Raw genomic sequence first — 17,435 nt, 5'->3', positions numbered from 1 at the left:
GCCAGTTTGATCACTGTTCTCATTTTTTTGCTTTATAAGGTTCAAGAACAAAAACATTTAAGTTGTGATTCTTGGCTACCTGGCTTTTACTCAATTAAAACCACAAACTGATTATGTACTAATTATGATTCAGAACATTTCCCAGAGGGAGTAGAGACACAAATCTGATCTAATATGGTGTGACAGCTGGCTGCTATTCCTTTCTTATTATTAACGTCAGTTCTCAAGATGGTCTGTGCCATAGCTTGTTTTATCTGGGGAAAAACACTGGGAAAATTTGGAGAAAATGTAACATCCTCAAATTAACCAGAGTCCCAATCAGGGATAGCTGGGTTTAACTCAAATTATTGCACTACATTCTCAGAATGAAAAGAACTTGTTAAATCCTCATATTCATCACTGGTTCCAAATACAGGTAATTTTATGGAAAATAACATTATAAAGAATGTTTTATTTGTGATTGTCTCCTTGTATTTGACCCTGGTGAGACTGCATCTAATTGTTGGATTCAGTTTTGGGCCCCTCACATTTAGGTGCTGAAGGGTACCCAGAGAAAGGCAATGAAGCTGGTAAAACATCTGTAGCACAAGTATTACCCGGAGAAGCCAAGGGAGCTGGAATTGTTTCGGCTGGAGGAGGCTCAGGGGACACCTTATCACTCCACATTTCCCTGAAAGGAGGTTGTGCTGGGGTGGGGGTCAGACATTTTTCTCAAGTGATAAGTGATGTGACAAGAGGAAATTGCCTCAATTTGCACCAGGGGAGATTTAGATTTGACATTAGGAAAAATTTATTCACTGAAAAAGATTGTCAAGCATTGGAACAGGCTGCCCAGGGAATTCACCATATCTGGAGGTATTTAAAAGACATGTCAATGTGGCACACTTGGGGACATGGCTCAGTGGTAGAGTTGACAGTGCGGGGTCAGTGGTTGAACTCCATGATTTCTTTTCCAACCTAAATGATTCTAGCTGGGTCAATGGCTTGAACTCTATGATCTCTTTTACAGCTTAAATGATTCTATTATTCTATGATAAAAAAAACTGTTTAACAATTTGTGACTAGGGATTATGCTAATTTAAGTGAATCTTAATAACTCCTTCATGTTCTGAAGCTTTTCAGACTTCTAAGAGGCATTGACTCAACTAGAAGTTTTACCAGTAGTTCAGTTTTCATTGCAACTCTACTTGATTATTTATTTCAAGAAATAAATTCAGGAATTGAATTTGCATATGAAGATCTCTATGAAAGTTGCTTAGGAAAATTTGTTGAGAGATAAAAGAAGACAGTATGTCATATGAGATCTCTGTATGTTTTCTACAGAAAGTGTTCCCAGCACTAAAAATAGTGATGTCCAAACTCATCGGAGATAATCTTTTCTGTGGTGAATTGATCACATGATATGGTATTAGATTAAAGGTTTCTCCTGGATCTGATATGGTCCTCCTGGGGTCCTAAGAAATAATCTGGGTACACATGTGTGTGTGCACAGTATCTGAAATAAGTGAAAGGCTGTTTTACAACCCACCACAGTAACTCACAGGACACAGGATATCACATGAAGGCAAAAGAGAGACTGGTACCTCAACTGCTGAAGCAGAACTAGAGACCTCTTCAGGTTAAGCACATGAGGTCTGGTGGATCCTGTTTTCTAGAAGAACCCTCAGGTCTGAATCATCTCCAGAAGCGTCCTGATGAAGACTTATTTTGAAGGAAACGGGTTGGCTTATACCAAAAGGGAATGAGACACAGCATTAAGTAATGTAGCCAAATGAAGGACCAAGGAGTGAACTAGGTAGCTAAGTAATCACATGTGAAGATGCCATATAGATAACAAGTAAGAATTTATAAATTTAGTCTCTGTATAACATGGTCATATCAGTCGAAAACACTAGAAATTCTTCAAGTTTCCATAGAATTCTTGTTTTCAAGCTTTAGGTATTCAGCTGCTGTGAGCAGGACATTTCTTCCCGTAGTGCCTGTATTATTTCCTTTGATTTTCTTGATGTTCAGTAAAGTCACTGAACATTCTTTAGTACCAATTCTCAGCATACTTAAGTCTGAGTCAAGAAGTTTATTGAACCTTTAGTAAGATAAGCTTTCAAATAGGAAAAAGTGTTTAGGGGGAAGGGAAAGGGATTTTTGTATCTCCTTTGTTCATAAACTGATTTTAACCGGGCCATCAAAGACCACCAAGCACTTATTGCCAGGAAATGCTGCATTTCATCTTGTGATCTCTTAAGGAGGCAGTTACCCCTAAAAAAGCACCCCAACTTTGCCCACAGTATGCCAATTACAGTATTTCTGAAAACTTTGTAATCCAGTTCCATTCTTTTCCTTCTTACAAGTGAGAGGCAGCTTCATCCACCTGTGGGATAGCAGCTCTGAGGTTGCATCTTAGCTTGTTCATTATTTCACTTCACTCATGCCTTCATCCTTCATCCATTAATAACAGTGAATTATTAGACAACAGAAAGTGGTAAATTTTCCTGAATTTTTTCAGACCTGAAACTTCAACTGGACAAGTGGAAGAAATATGAAGACCTGTAGAATTCAAGTCATAGTCTCTGTCAAACACTTTTTAAAAACATGGTACATCATCATTGCTATTATGAATATGTATTTTATAGCTGTTAGGTATGTCATTGTTTCCATTGTAATGATCAAGGACAGCGGTTCACACAAACTAAACTTCATATTTAAATATATCTTTTCATATTGTCCGCATTTCAGGATGTCTTACAAGTGTTTTGTTGTCAAAATCAATGATTCAGCTCACAGGGAACTAAATTTTCTTTTCCCATCAGATTTCTATCTACTACAAACACATTTCTTCCTGGAAAGAATCTGTATAATCCTACAATATTGAATTTGCAGCTATTATATATGTATACAATTTGAATATTGGTGGCTAAGACAGAATTAAAAATAATATTATTACATGTTCTATCATTATTCCTCTGTAGCGAAATGCTAATTTCAGAAGACATTTAGATGCATTTTTACCCTCTTCTGTGAAAATGTATTTTCCAGGAAATTGCATATAGAATTGTACCTGAAATTTTCAAAAGGAGGTAGGAATCTGACTTTTAAAAAAGCAATGTGATATGGTCTGCAAGTCCCATAAATCTAGTGCTACTGGTGTTCTCTATCATATCTTCAAAACAAGAGAGATATAATTTTTTTGGTCTCAACTGATGCATGATATATATAAGAACACTCATATATTATTCAGTTTTCTAAGCAATGGTCAATGAACTACCTAAGACATTATGAGCACCTAGCAAAAATTTCCATTTCATATAAACTCTTTTATACCACAAGGTTATTTGCATGTATTGAATGAAACACTTTAGGATTAGAATAAATAAAATAGAAAAAATTACAACTCTTCCTACCTCCTGAGGCATTCTTTATTTGTCATCTATTTTGATTTGTTTTGGTCTGAATCATAAATAACACTATGAAATTATAAATGACTTAGAGATCTAACATTCACATACCTAAGATCACTTTTCTCTATCTAGTTTCTGTTTCTCTGTGTTCTCAATTTTCCATTTTCAATTTAATTCCCTGTTTCTGTGTTCTGCTTTTTACAATTAGAAATAAGGACTTTGGGAAGAAAGGGTTACAACGGAGTCTCTCACATAATGAAATCTAGTCTACTTCATTGCAAGTAACCAACAAATAAGAATTTGTTAAGAATATTCTCCACTATACAAATATTCTCCACTATACACAGGATAGATGCTGTCACTTTTCTTGGAGCATAAAAAAAACTCCTGTACCCTGGAGGCAAATGAAAGACCTACAGTAAAGAATCAGAAACCACACTAAGCTAGAGGAAGAGAGCAGAAATCTTATGGATCTCAGTTATAATATCTCAGAATGGAATATGTTCACAAAAACTCCAAGATAATTGTAGGATATTATAAAATCTGTGCTACAGAAGAGGGTGAACTGGCAATCTGAGCTGGGGATTAAAAACTTTCTCTTTTATTTCAGAACAGCAATCCAACAAAGATAGAAAGAGTAATCAGATCAGGTCTATACATATTGTTATTAAGTGTGACTAATAACCAGTGTCTGGAGAAGAAGGAAAATAAAAACACACAAGAATTAGAAAAAATAAGTTAGTCTTAGGGTGGGAGGACTTGAGAACTCTTCCTTTTCTTCCTGGTTAATACTGACAATCACACTGACAGGTACTTTGAGATTTAGGATTGGTGTATAACTGAAAAGATATAGTGCCTTTTTCAAACCATAGAGATATTAAAATCATCAGATATCTGAAAATTTAAAGAAGAAACTCTTAGTTTGTTCCCCCATTTATTGAAATATAACTTCAGGAATGCCTTCCATAATTTTTTTTCATGAGTGCTCCTGCCATAATTTAGTGACCACATTGATCTGTTTCTTTCAGACTGCTTTCACAGTTAAAAATTGCTTTTTTAATTTTGCAATTTACTCTTATAAAAACAGAAGAAATTGTAATAACTATCACTTCTGAAGCTTTAGAGAATATTGTAACTCTTATCAAGGTCAAAGTATAAAAGTCCTTAATTTCTTATCCAACATTTTGCTATTATACATCACAGAGCCATAGGAACCCACAGAAATTTTTAAAAGAGATGCTGCCAGTCAGGAAATGAATGCTGTGTTTTAAATGGTGTGTGTAGAATCTCTTTCAGAACTACTAGACCTGTTGGAGGTGTTGATTTAGAGGCCAGACATTATTTTAAATTTAATTTTATTTTTTGCTTCAATAAAATGAAGATGATTATTTCAAAGCCATTAATATTAATAACAAGAGAGGAACAGGTACTTAACTTCTTTAATTTAAATTAAATATCTATTTGTCCCCCAGCTTCCATTACACATGGCTTTGCATATACAAATAACATCAAATAGCAGCATACAATCAAGCAGAAGCACCTGAAGCCTGGAACATTTGATGATGCAGGTAATGATGACAATTAAAAATAAAGACACAGCTGTCACTCGAAGAATGGCTCGAATTTTTGAGACTTCTACTATGTAGTTCATGTAGCCTCACAAACTTACCATATGGTTACCTCTTGGGGCATGTCTACACTAATTGGTTTATCTAAAACTGAGATGCATTGAAGCAAAAGCTGCAGTGTAACTGCTCTGATGCAATTGCATCTGAGGTAACTGCCAAACCATGGTACTTCTCAAATTATTACTTCTACATGAGGGAAATTTATCTCAAAGCATGTGCTCAACCACGGTGCATACATTTGTTATGTTTTTTGAACTGATGCCTTGTCCTGTGCACCGTGTGATTTTTGCTGCAGAAAAGGAAGAATACTCCAATTACACCACTCTTTTAGATAGAAATCATATTACCATTTTTATTCATGCCATAGGCCTAAAAATTAGTAAAAGAGATTTCCTTATGGAGTTGTTAGAGGAGCATGTAGGACAGCTGAGGAATACAACAAAATTTTCAGGAGAAGTGTTTTTTAGAAGACCACGTAGAAGAGGGAATAAGGATTTCTTTCTCTTTATTTAGAATTCTCAACCGTGTGTGCTGCAGCCTTGCACTTAGTATCTGATTAACAGATAGATTTGAGCAATGAACAAACCAGCAGCTGTGGGGTGACAGTGCAGTGTACCTTCAGGAGATGAATATCTAGCAGGCAGCAAGGCAGTGGCCAGAATTAGTGCTCGATGCAATAACTGTTAGAGGAAAACTGAGGACTTTGCTGAAATCTGGGAGACAGTCACCGAACAGTGACTATCCAGGGAGCAGCTTGCCTGTATGTGACATCCCCTGAGGGCAAATTGTCTTCTATGTTTTTTACTCCACTGAAGAGTGCATATTTTGTCTATAGGAAGGTGCATTAGTATGCTGTACCTGTCTTCATGACTTTTAAAATTTAGATAACAGCATATCAACAATTTTTTCAGGGACGTCAGTAGATCTTCAGAATTTCTTTCTCATCATCTCTGAGGGACCTTATGTAGGTTTACAGAGACCTGAAGTCTATGTGAGGGGTTGTTATGCATTTCACATGAAACATTCCTTTATCCATTCCTTTATAGGCCTCCTGTCAGGAAGAAAAAAGAACTTCTTTGCCTTTCAATAGAAAAAAATATCGAAACAATACAGCCCAAGACTAAAATCAACAAATGGAAATAAAACAAGTTGTAATCATTAATATTTGTCCAAATAAGATGTTAACAGAAAATTCAGTCCTCTTAGAGATTTTAGAAGAGTGATAAACTTTTTTCTAGGTGCAGATAGGTTCCACGATTGTGTTAAGGAGGAAACACAGTACTTCATCCAGTTGAATTTCTGTAAGAAAAAAACAGAATTGAATAGGTCAGAAGCTGGAGTTAAGGAATCACTTCCCTAAATAAGCTAAGGATTCAAGCAGTAGTGATATAAACAGGCAGTCTGTGTAGTCTGATATAAGTTAGAGGGGCTAAAAGGTGTACGATCCCCCTTGTAAACTGTTTTCTTTGTCAGGTAGGATTCTAGAGACCAAAGCCTGATTCCATTCTGTTGGACTCATACGAGTAGTATAGGAAGAACTGAAATAAAACAGATGATGGATAAAAGCATTGAACATACATTTCAGGTATACTTGTTTTTCATAATCCTGTTCATCAGCTTTGTGTTCTTATCCTGATCAATTCTGCATCTGCCAGTTAGGATGTGTCTAATTAAAAGGAAGTCCTATTCTGTCAGATGCAGGGTAAGATTGAATTCCAATCCTATTATTGGAATACATCTCCTTGTCCCACAAAATGAAAAGGTAAAGATATCTCCAGAGGGTTATTTTGACAGGGACATAACCATCAGTTTGGAAGCTAGTGAAAGACAATTTCAGCCTGTTATTTAAGAATTTTTGGTAACATTTGCAAAATTTGAAATTCTATTTTTCATTCCCCTTATACTGTATTATAGATTATTCAATTATATGATAGTAATTTTGTAATGAAATAGAGACATTTATGAAGGGCAGCAATAAGCTTAACATGATGTCTGTGCTTTTGATTTTCCTGTCTGTTTATTTTGTAGATAATGCTCATGTTCATTTCATTGCAAGATTGTAAATAACATTGCTAAGGTATTATGGCCTTGAATATTTATTGTTTTGTTAAATTTATACCTTTGTTGTTTTTGAAAGACCCAATATTTTAGTGGGAAATCACTAAATATTCTCTAGATTCTTGAATTAATAACTATTGCTACCAAAATTTGTAACTTATTTTGGTGAACAGCTATTGTAAAGAGTCTGTTTCACATCCAAAGAAATACTCTATGCTCAAACTTGTGTGTTTTTTCCTGAGTCTGCCTTGCTTATATCTTCAGACTGCTAAGACTGAAATAATAGCACTGAATTTTGAATTTGACAAATGAAATGAGGAAGCTCACCACAAGGACTGGAAAAGGACACCAATGTGTTCAGACATGTTCTAGATGTATCCTCATGGCTGGTGATAACTGATCTGAGAAGAGATAACTTTTCTCAGGTATAAAGCATTGCAAGTGCAATGTTAGTATCCAAGAGTGACAGAAGAATACAGTGACAGAAGAATACAGTTTTAGATTGAAAAACAGCTTTGCAGAGAATGCAATTATGTGCAATTTATTTTAGTATAATCTGCTGCTGAAAAGGGCATTTTTCTGTCTTCTACCTACTGCTGTTTGCTATTTTTATTGCTGCCCCTGCAACTGTTTAAAGGGCATGATGTCTGGAGAGTTAGTCTGGCCTGTTTTGAAAGCAATAAATCAAAACTAGTTTTCTGTTGAATTAAGAAGCTTGGTATCATAGAGTATGAAGAGTTGGAAGGGAACTGTGAGTATCAAGTGCAGCTTCAATCTTGTCTTGCTCACCCATTCTTGTTTGATCCAACACAAGTGAGAGGGTTGAGATGTGCAATCTAATTGTGAATCAGGAGCAGTTTGCATCTTTTGAAAAATTTAATCAGCTCTCCATAAAATTTTCCTGGATCATATTTGAACTGGAAATGAAAATACAGAATAGAATGGAAGAGAATAGAATAGACCAGACCCTTCCAATTGGAAGGGACTTTCACTTGGAAGATCTAATCCAACTGCCTGATTGATCTAAAAAAGTTAGGGCATATTACCAAGAGTATTGTCCAAATGCCTCTTAATCACTGACTAATTTGGGAGTTTGATCACTTCTAGGGAAAGCCTGTTCTCTTCAAATTGAGGCAGCAGCAACACCGAATCATTCCTTTAGCCCAGCTGGTCATGCTGTGTTTGATACAGTCCAGGATGCCCTCTGGGCTGCCAGGGCACACTGCTCACTTCTATTGAGCCTGCTGTCCTGAATCCAGCACTGTCAGGTCCCTCTCTTCAGGACTGCTCCCCAGTCAATGTCCCAGTTTATACTTGTCCCAGTGTCCAGCGTTACTTCCTCCTAAGTTCAGAATCCACCATCCTGTCAAATATCATGGAATTCATTTCCATTAATCATAGCCCCGTGCTCCAAACTATCTAGACCCTTCTTCAAGTCCTCTTGTCCCTCAAGATGGAGAATAGCACCTCCCAGTGTAGTATTATCAGCAAACTTATTAATGGTGCCTTCACTGCCTTAGCCCTGCTGTTGAGTTTCTTCTTCACCGAGTGCACCGCGTGCCAGCTCATCCTCTAGCTGGATAACTGACCAGAAGGATGCTGTCAGAGACAGTACTAAAAGCCTTAATAAAATCCAGAAAAAGTACACACGCTGCTGTGTCCGAGTGTGACCTTGTAATAGAAAAATGCCAAGTATAGGTCCAACAATTTTAGACCACATCTTGCTAATAACATATTTAACAAAACCCTTGATATCTGGTGTAACACTGCTCAGTCTCAACCCTTAGATTGGCCTTTCATGTCTTCTCCCTGCTAAATGAATCACAACTCGGTACTGTTCCTGTGAAGCCTTGCCTTTCATCCCTTGCTTCCCAAGATCATACAGCTTCTTCTTTTCCTTGAGCTCCAAGAGGACTTTCCTGGCCTGCCAAGCTGGTCTTGAGCTCTGCTTGTTTGACTTGCAACACAACAGAACTGACTGCTCCTGTGCTTCTAAAAGGGGTTCTTAAAGACTGACCAGCATTTGTGGATTCCTGAGACCCCAAAAGCATTCTCCTGAGATACTCTGTTAAATACCTTCCTGAATAGCAACAGATTAAACTTTGCTCTACTGAAGCTCAGAGTAACAACTCTGTTATCCTGGAAGTGAATGGAAATTTCCTATTTTGGCACATAGAATTATCTTTTGGCCAAAACTGACCATATAAGAATAGAAGGGGTAGTAAGCAAAATCAATAAGAATGCCTCCAATTGTATGTCAAATGTTATGACAACAGGATTATTCCATTTCAAAAAAATGAATACGTACTTTTTTCTGGCAATAAAATGACTATAAAATGAACAGGCAACAGTCCCTGTCTGCACTTTGTCTTCTTAGGATTTGGTACTCTCCTGCAAATCAGCACCAAAAGGAAGCTCTGCGCATTTCATAATTATGAGATATTTCTCTTACTTTTACTATGTATTTTTTTATTATTTATCCATATAGTCCTGTGAAAAAAATGAGACATATGATAGGTAACTGAAAATAGACACCCTGTTCAGAAGTCATAGGAGCCAAATTAAAGTTCTGCAAAGACCAAGAAGTAAAGGTCTTTATGGAGCAGAAGCTTTGATGGGAACACACAACACCAGCAGTTGTGTCATTACACATATTTCTTCTGACCAAGGATGTTTTTTTGTTGTTCGTGTGTAGATTAGCTTCCAGTGAATTTAAAACTGCGAAGTTTAATAGCTGAATTCTACAATTCATTGGACAGTGTGACAGTGATTAATACCACTTTAGTAGTAGGATCTCCCTTGTATATTACCACTATGGTAATATGTTCCAAAATTCCTGCCCACTAAGAAAATAAAAGAAAAATAATTGTGGCAAGATAAATGTAAGCTATGTATTTGCAGCTAAAAGGATCTAAAACCTTTTTGCACAAACAGGGTCAGATAAGCTATGTTTGAAATAGTATCCTTTGAGAAAATTCTTACTAAAGCACCTAAAATATTATTTTATACCAAAAAATCCCTCCAAAGTTAATATCAAATAGTAATTTAATTACTACTTAGGAAAACCAAGTGAACAAGAACAATATTGTTGTAATTTTTGCTGGATCATATCTCTCACCTTAAGATTTGTGTTGCTGTATCTTAAATGCAATAGAATTAAATTGAATAATGGTGTACAGACCAAAATAAGAGTTCATCTTTCTTTAAATTTATGCTGCAGGGTTTTGTTCCACCCCATGAAGCCCACCAAAAACTCAGTGAGCAGTAACATTTAACCTTTAAAATAAATTATCATTGAATTATATTAATATTAAAAATGCCTTTTATGCGCAAGCAAGGTACCTGGAATACAGATTTTAAAAAGCAGTGGAAGAACAAAAGAAAATCAAGAAAAAAATCTAAAACCGTAGCTGCTTTGCAAATTAAGGAAAATTACACAAACCCTGGCAATATTGACTGTATGATATTTTTCCCCATTTTAAAAATATGCTGATGTACCTAATAAAATTAGAATACAAATCTTATAAGTAGATTGTTTAAAATATAGAATTGCTTAAAAATACTTTTGTCGGTGAAGCATATCCTTAGGTTAAGTTTTAGAGTCTTTGCTTTCTTCTTTGTTTTCACTTGAATGGCCTGTACTTTGGGAAAAATGTTCTGGCCTCACTGAAGGCAATGTGAGCTTTTGGAAAGCAACGGGAGTTCCTACCCTACAGCTCTGTAATGAGTTCAGTGCAGCTGAAACTCTGCATCTCCCTGAGACTCCGTCAGGTCAGTGGCACTTCAGGTCAATGCAATGGACCACTAGCACAAAGGATATTTCAAGATAATTCCCAAAACATCATTCCTGCAGAGAAACTCAGATATACTTAACTTTAATGCTGACTTCAACAGGACAGAGAATATTTATAAGTTTGCATGACTTTGCTTGAGGTTCAGGAGAGAAAATAGAGCATCTATAAGAAACTCTACTTTTTTCAATATATAATCTAAAGATAAACATTTTTTTCGAAGTAAGGAAATGTATGTTCAATGACTCTCCAGTGTTTTACTACATATTTAGGCCGACCACACTGGCCATACGAACACATATTTTTTTTAAATTTAATTAAGATAAAAATTATTTACAACAGTATAAAGTCTTAAATTCCTGATTTTGATGTCTCATACTACCACCCCCAAAAGAAAAAGAATAAAGAAAACCTAACCAAAAATAAACAAACCCCCAATCACCTGATAGTTCAAAATGTTTAGTTTTGGATTAAGATGAAAAGCTAAAAATTTTACTCACTGCTGCATTATGTTTCAAGTTAACTTTAAAGGAGCAATTGTTTCACATTAAACATCTGTCATTTCTGTAAAACCCGACCATATAAAAGATTAATGTATTACAGAACAGTACTATGAAATATAACCATATTTGTAGCACTGTCTTTCATGTTTCATTTTAGTGCATTTAGCACTCTGGCCTAGTCATAACTTTTTTTGTATGCAATGTCATCATATATGTTCTGGTATTGTGAGTGCGTCTTGCCCAAACATGATGAGGTAGTATCACAGCTAATGATGCTGAGCATAACACTTATTTTTGGCTTCCAAGTGAGATGCATAATTTAAAATTTTAATCTCTGTCAGCTCCCTCTACAGTCAGCAGAGATATTGTCAACTCCAGATAGTGATGCAGTACGTCTGTTCTCATTCCCTGCCTGCACTTGTCTTCTGAAGTTAGTTGGTGTGAAGCCATTCCCTCATCTCTGAGTGGCAGCTTCTTCTGGAAAAGAGAGTGACTGTAGGTTTATCTTGTGTTTAATATATGAAACAATAGGCAAAATAATTTTTAAAATATGAATCATTTTGCTATTACTATTTTTAATTTACTAAATTGTTTGTTTGTGTGTTTGTTTTCTTGTAATATCTGATTTGACAGCAAAGATATCTATGAATAGCTTTGGTTCGGGTCTACTAGGAAAGTTTAAGGGGGTTTTTTGGTTGGTTGGTTGGTTGGTTTTGGTTTCTTTTTCTCTTTCAGTACTGTCATTACTCTTCTGGTTTCTATGCTTAGAAGTAAAAAAACGTTATTGTGAGCAGCTTTGTTTTTCAGGCTGAGTTTCACATGAGAAATTTCACTGTAAGCCAAAACCAATGCCTACTCAGTGAGCTGTACAGATGTTGGGAAAGTCAATAAGACTGTTTTGTCAAATGTTGAGGTTTTTTAAGACAGCAATTTCAATAGAGCTAACATCCCTGGGACTATCAATATAGTGCACTTTGCAGACCTGGAGGCATCTACTAAGAACACTTTAGTTCTGGAGCATTGTTTTTGGATGTTTGAGCATGGCACTTATCACAGTATGTCTCTGGTCTAAAGAAATCCATGAGATGTGCATCAGTAAACTATCATTTCTTGTTATGGTCTGAGAGCATGGCCCTTGCAACTTTATTTACACAAGCCTGATCTTGGAAAGGGAAAAAAGGCTATATCACAGACGGAGCACCAGGTTAAAGCACAATGTTTTAAAAGGCAAAACCACTTTTCTTCAGTGAGACTTTGGTTTGTATTCATCAACTGATTGTACAGTTGGTGCATTGTTATAATCATGCTATTAAAAAAGTGCAGAGCTAGATTATACCAAAACCCTGACAAAATATACCTTTATATTTTAAATATAGAAATTCCTGTAGAAAAATTTAAATTTCAGAAAAATTTAAGTATTTTTTAAATGGCATAATGAGTGAAATACATGCTTTCAGAAATGGATTTAATTTAGGATACAGATTAAAAAAATGTAGAATTTAAACATGCATCAGCCTATACATGCACTTATTTTCATATGAGTGATACTGGAGTTATGCAAACAGAAACCAGTTGATAATTTTGTCATCTAGGCTCACCATACATTGACACTTATGCAAATAAAACTTCATTAATAAACTTGGATTTACTCCCAATTTATATTTGTGCTAGTGAAAAGAGAATCAGACCCATTGATTTTGTGACAAACTGCTACTTTATTGGTTTTTTAAAGGTGTCCTGCTTTTAAATGAATGTAAGGGTTGATTGCTTTCATACTGCATACTTACTGCTTCCTTCTGTCGTTGACCTTTATCTGAGAGACAAAATTTCAGGATGACTTGGCAAGAGATTTTTCAGAAAAACTTGCACCTGGTATTCTGCAATTTTCCTTTGATTTATATTTCACAGGGAAAAAAATTAAAAGAGAACAAAAAGCCAAAGGAGAGTAGAATAATGATATTATAATTTATGTATATATATATATATGTATGTTCAATCAGTTTCAATACATGTATACATAAAAATGACAAAGATAAATAAATGGGAAGTGTTTAATTAATTCAGTAAAACTTGTTTTATTTGATGCATCAATTTCCTCAGAGGAATATAAATCTGTCATTGCACTGGGTTTTAGAAAAACAAAAAGATAAAAAGCCTACTGTCTTTTCTAATTTGCATAACAGTCATTGTATATTTAAACAGTATAAGCAAGGGAAGATGGTTTTCAAAGTCCACTAGTGCTTTTATAGTTGAATATTATGAAATTTTTCATCTCATTGTGATCTTATATTGGGTCTTATCCAGAGTTATGGCAATCTGGAATTTGTCAGGAGATTCACAAGAAGGTGCACAGTGCCCATGCAATGCAAAACCTGTTACTGGTAGGAAAAATTCAGGATTCAAGTTTCAGGCTTGTCAGCCTGTGACAATATGAAAGTCACCACTCATCTGCAACTCTCCATCTCTCTCCAAGATTTCCGATCACTTACCTCCCCTGTATTTAGGCTAAGCTATTTGTTCCTCTGTTCAATTAGCTACAACCTCTAGGAATGAATTGCCCTTAATTCTACAATCTTGTTTTTTAAAATTTGCCCCTAAAAGTCAGGAGCAAATGTTCCTTAAAGTCCCTGCATATTTTCCCAACATATTTTCCGTCCTTCATTTCAATATATTTGAGTAATATTTTTTTTACCTTTGTCCAAACAACTATGAATCTTTGTACACTTGAATACAAAATGTCCATTGCTTCTGCTTTTTAAATAATTGACAACGGGTTTGGTTTACTTTTGCAAGAACATAGCTTTTCACTGTAAATATACTATGAATTTTCAACATGAACAAATATATAAAATAAATAAAGGTTAGCCCCTTACAAGAAATGTATCAAGTCTTTTAAGTATAATTGCTCCATAGAAAATTACCAAGGAACATTTGAAATGCATATTTTTTAGAGGAAAAGGGTGGAATTATATCAGATTGATCAAGCATGATTTCCCTTAAATAATCCATGCTGACTATTCCTGATGACCTTATTTTCTACTACATGTGTTGTGATAACCTCCAGAATGACCTCTTCCATCACCTTTCCAGGGGTGGATGTGCAGCTGAGGGGCCACTAGTTTCTTGGGTCTTCCTTCTAGTTTACATACATTGCTGACCAGAACAGATTAATGGAGTTCCTACCCTAGAAACTTACTGCCACAGTCTAATTTCTCTTTCAATTTTACTGAAAATGCTTGTATTGACCAAATATTTAAGTCTTTCTCCAGCCATCATATCTAAGCAGAATTCCATGCAAATGTATTCTTACTGCTTTTGCAAAAATACTAAGGCTAAGACTGGCAAGTCAAGACCAATATGTTATATTCATTTTCCTGGTTTTGTTTTGTGAAAACCTGTTAGATTTTTAGCTGAGATATATGTTTTAGATACTATATACCATTATTGTACATTAAGGTGTCATAATAAATATTTTGCGAGTTAACTAATTACTGCATTTCTTTCACCACAGCATAAAGAAATCATGTGAAGGAACAAATGTGGGATAATAAAGGCACAAGGGGATAAAAAAAGGTCTGGCCATCTGTAAACAGTGTGCTGGCCAGAATGCTTGTCTGGCTGTGCCCTGCCCTGGTTAGTGCAGTCTGTTCTGCTTTCTAATTAAACACCATTTTTAACTCATTTCCTGAGATAAGTGTCTCTCCTGTGCACTGGAGTATTTATGGGGCCTGGAGAGGAGCCCCATAGCCTGCTGTGTGCCCAAGGTGCCAGCAGCTGGAGTGAGTGTGGGTGCAGGGGTGACGCTGTGATTGCTAGCAGAGATCAGGCAGGCAATTCAGCAAAAAGGTGGCATGGCCTGGGAGCCAGGGGTGTGAGTAGCTCCCTTGGAATGAGGCACCTGGACAACAGGGACCAGGACAGAGTGCCAGTCCCACTGCCAGAGAGGCAATGGAATCTGGGGGTAGATGGAGAGACCTGTTCACGTGTGTGTGTAAATCATAATCTCCCTAAAAACACTGCAACAGCCTGCCTTTATTTAAACATGATCCTTTAAATGCGTCAAGTTTCTCTTGAGGATTGTTGAGAGAGATAATCTTCTGTCAAGATAAACCACGAGAACATGTTTCCATATTCCTTTGGGCAGGTTGTCTGACTTAAATGTGGAGGACCACATCTAGTAAACTCCCTAAGGAGGTTTATACCACAGCTACTTGTAATGTGGTTAGATTTAGAATACATGAAGCATTAAGGCAATAAGAGTTTCAGAATATTATAAAGTGCAGGGGAAAAAATGCAGTAGATTTATCTGATACAAGCAGAATTTTCAATGAGGATGAAACATCCTAGAAAAGTCAATTAATGATGAGTCCTCCTTTCAGAGTCAAAGATGTATCAGACCTTAAGAGAATTGTTGGTATGAATTTGACTTTCCATATTCCAGATGAATATTTTAATCAACAAGATATGATCTCAAGCTCTCTAGAGTAAAATTCATGCTTAACAGTTTTATAGACATTCCAGTAGACAGAAGAAACTGAAACAAAAGTTGACTAGTGGCTAGGGAGTAGGGATGAATCTTACTCAGAAAGAGAAAAATCCTATACACTATGAAAGCCTTCCTAGTTCTTGTTAACCTAATATTTGGAAGAGAGAGGATTGAATACTCTCATTATGACACATGTATTGCAGGGGGTGAAAGCCTAATTTTTCTCTAAATCTAATTTTATATTTGAAAATAGCTTTGCACCACTGCTACATAGAACATTCTTAATTCTAAAATATTAATTTTCCACACATTAAGATGTCACAATAATTTGTGTTCATTATTATCAATTATTTATATAAAATCAACTGAATCCTGAGAGTTGACATAGTAAATGGATGCCAACCATAGCAACATTAAGAAAGTTGTTTTGGGAAGCAAGGCTAAATTATTCATGATTTATTTCTTAAAATCTCCTGTATTTTTTTTCTTTAGCACAACACTCTGATATTATTATTTATCTTTATGTAAAGTCTATAAAACACTGAACACATGCAAATGGCTTTGGTGGTATTAATAGAGAAAGAAAAAGAAGTAAAAATAGTTGTCTGCTTTCCTGAAGATGTATATGATGCCAAGAGATTTTTGCTTTTTATTTATTTTTCACATATTCATAGCTCTGAAAATTATTATTGTGTAGTTATATAGTTTCCTAGCTAACTGTAGTATTTTTTTTGACAAATACATTCCTGGAATCCTATTCTAATCCTGCTTTTTCAGTCAACCAAGGAAATTCCACTTTCCCATGTATTTAGACATAAACAACGTGGGGCTAGGAGAAAGGGGGGGCAGTGTCAGTAGGGGGCCAAACCAAGAGAGGGAATTACTTCACAAACTGTACTTCTAATTGGGGATTCTTGTCAATTATGCTAATTTGCTAAGCATAAAAATGTCTAAACCCTATGTCCTACTTGCATTCTGCCACAAATGCATCTGGAGGACCTTCAAATAATAGCAACCACTTCTCATTTTCATCTTGTTTGGCTTGTGATTATAAGGTTGACAAGGCATCTGCTACAGTAGGGAAGTAGTTCAATAATACGCATTTTGTGTCTCTTCAGAACTGAGGAGACATACTATGCAACACTAAGTTTGATTCTCCTGCTCCATTTTATTTATGTTCTGAATTCCATTTATTCTTTCATGTTATTTAAATAAACACTTTCATTACTCAGAAGAGTTTACAGTGCTCAGTTGAAAATGAGTATTCACTGAGAGTCTAAGGAGAAAGGTTTGAATTCATTCCTAATTGACACAATGCTTAACAAGTCTCAGTTAAAGGGAAAGTTACTTTCTGCAATGAATACTTGATATTTGAAAAGTCCAGCAGTAGAATCTAAGTGTGACTATAGAAGTTTTCTTAACCTTTAAGTTTGCAGGCTGCAACCATTACCAGTGGCACAGCATGATGTGTGCCTGTATATATGTACAGTTAGGATTTTCATCATGTCAAGGGGAAAAACAATTAATTGCCTTATTAGAAAAGAAGTGGCCACCTTATTGGAAATGCTTATATT

This window comes from Melozone crissalis, unplaced genomic scaffold (genome assembly GCF_028551555.1).
Source record: "Melozone crissalis strain CALT ecotype California unplaced genomic scaffold, PUWL_Pcris_2 ptg000002l_1, whole genome shotgun sequence".
Classification (NCBI taxonomy): Eukaryota; Metazoa; Chordata; class Aves; order Passeriformes; family Passerellidae; genus Melozone; species Melozone crissalis.
The sequence above is the reverse complement of the archived record's forward strand: the minus strand, read 5'-3'. Positions refer to the sequence as shown.